Below are 2,373 nucleotides of genomic sequence, written 5' to 3'. Positions count from 1 at the left end.
TAGAGAGTCAGAGGCAGCTGGGAGGAGACGGTGAGGAAACATCAGGGATGCTTAAAATAAAAGGGAAACTGAAGGAATTGAACTGGCTGAAGGATCGGAAGCTTTCTGCGCCAAGGGAGAAAAACCTGACTTGAGTACCAGGATAGGAGAAGAGGTGTGGATGGTCAGTTCAGTCTTTGAATGTTTGAAGACCCATCATAGAGAGGAAAGGCTTGTTTTCCCAATCAAATATACTCCCCATTAAACTGTGTAAGACATTTACAATTATGCTATGTAAATAATGTTACCTTTGAATATTAAGATGTAGAAATCTGAAGCAATCAAAGCCTTTGAAATAATTAACATCGGCTCTGTAGGAGAGACATCTCTAAAAATATCTTTCAGTGCTTTGGTTCTTTCTTAATTAGCTGTGTGTGTGTGTGTGTGTGTGTGTGTGTGTGTGTGTGTCTGTGTGTGGGTTTGCATGTGTATGTCTGTGTCTGTGTGTCCCTGTGTGTACATCTATGTGTGTGTGTGTGTGTGTATATATATATATATATATATATATATATATATGCATGTGTCTCTGTATATGTGTATGTCTCTGTATATGTCTCTGTGTCTGTTTGTATCTCTGTCTATGTGTCTGTGTGTGTCTTTGTGTTCCTATGTCTGTGTGTGTCTGTATGTATGTCTCTGTGTTTGTATCTCTGTGTGTGCCTCTGTGTGTGCGCCCGTGTCTGTCTTTGTGTTTCTGTGTGTGTATGTGTCTCTGTATGTGTGTCTGTCTGGATGGGATGCACTTCTGAGTGTGTCTCTGTGTGCAGGCGTGCATGTGCTGTGGCATGTGTGTGAAGGCCAGAGAATAATACCCTTCGCTTTGGGTCCTCATCTTCCACCGTGTTTGAAGCAAGCCTTTCTGCTGTCTTTTTACTCTTCACATCTCACTGACCTTCCCATAATTCTCCTGTTTCTGCCTCTGATCTCCCTAAGGAAGATCTGGGATCATAGCTACATGCTCCCACAACTGGCTCTTTACCTACTGAGCCATCATCTCCTTCGCCTTAGGCTTCACTTTTACTTTTTTATTTATTGTTTTCATAACAAGGACCATCTCAAAATCAGTATAGAATTATCCACCATGGGCTAGATGAGCCAACACTTTCAGAAAACCTTGCTTTTTTTTTATTAACTAAGTTATTAATATTGATACTATAAAAATCACAAGGCACTCTATGCCCCTATAAGAGGCATTTTTAGTCTTTCCATTACGTAGAAGGAGAAAAACCCAAGCCTTGGAAGAGTCAAGAAACTTGGTCAAGGCCAGCCAGACCAACACAGAGCTGTCTGACAACCTGGTCGCCTGCTTTCCTCTGGGTCACACTTCTTGGCCACTTCCTGTCTTGCCTAAACAAGTGTGGTGCAGGCCAAATCCAGTAGCACTGGTGACCAGTGACGAGGCACTGTCACACCTCCCGGATGAAGTCTATAATTTCCAAGTCTGAGTTGCAAGACCTTTGGCTCTGTGTTCCTGTCTGGCCCGCTCCAGGAAGATGTTTCCTCTGAGATGTGCCTCTGTCAGGATGGCTGAGCATCTCCGTACTTGCTTGAAGTGTATGTACTGGACTGTGTGGACACTTAAGACGACATTACCATTTGCATCACCTCACAGCTGAGACTGGCCCTTGTCTCTGCCGCTCATCCGCGGGCTTGTTTCAAAGAGGGCGTCAAGGCTATAAGTAGGTTCATGGAGGTTATAAATAGAGCCCTGGGCTTAGGCCAGCTCAGCCTGTTTATGTTTTTGAGTTGCGCTGCAACCGTTGTTGTAATTATAGATGCGTGGGTGAGGACGGGTTCTGACTGACAGTTCCTCCCCCTGCTTCCTTCTTTGTTCAGGCTAGCACTTGGGGGTATCTGAACTCAAAATCCCCATCATAAAGTCCCTCGTGCCCAGTCACTGCTCTACTTCCTGGCTACCCTGAAGAAACCCAAAGCAATAAAAAGACCTCGCTAAATCCCCTTGTGTCATTTGGAATACCTCTTATATCGTCTAGATCTTCTTTAACAGACATTCTGTTGTGTGACATTTAAAAGAAAATTGCTCTTTGATGGAGAGATGGCTTGTTCGGTAAAATGTTTGTCTTGCAAGTACTGGGACCAGTGTTTGAATCCCAGAACCCACTTTTAAAAAGCCAAGTGTGGTGGCATGTGTTTTTAATGCCTATACTGGGAATACAAAGACAGGCAGACCACCTGAGCTTGCTGGTCGGCCAGTGTGGCCTACGTCGTGAGGTCCAGGTCAGTGAGAGACTCTGTCCCAGGAAAAGGCAGACAGCACCTGAAAAACAACATGAGCACACACACACACACACACACACACACACACACACACAC

The 2,373-nt window shown here is 44.5% G+C and overlaps 1 long non-coding RNA gene across 1 annotated transcript in view; it reads left to right on the top strand.

The window, feature by feature from the left end:
- The window catches only part of LOC116075254, a 22,734-nt gene that overhangs the window by 14,627 nt on the left and 5,734 nt on the right, over positions 1 to 2,373 (top strand). The gene's annotated exons all lie outside the window — the stretch shown is intronic.

The sequence above is a fragment of the Mastomys coucha genome, unplaced genomic scaffold (assembly GCF_008632895.1).
Source record: "Mastomys coucha isolate ucsf_1 unplaced genomic scaffold, UCSF_Mcou_1 pScaffold3, whole genome shotgun sequence".
NCBI classification, from domain to species: domain Eukaryota; kingdom Metazoa; phylum Chordata; class Mammalia; order Rodentia; family Muridae; genus Mastomys; species Mastomys coucha.
The sequence above is the reverse complement of the archived record's forward strand: the minus strand, read 5'-3'. Positions and strand labels throughout refer to the sequence as shown.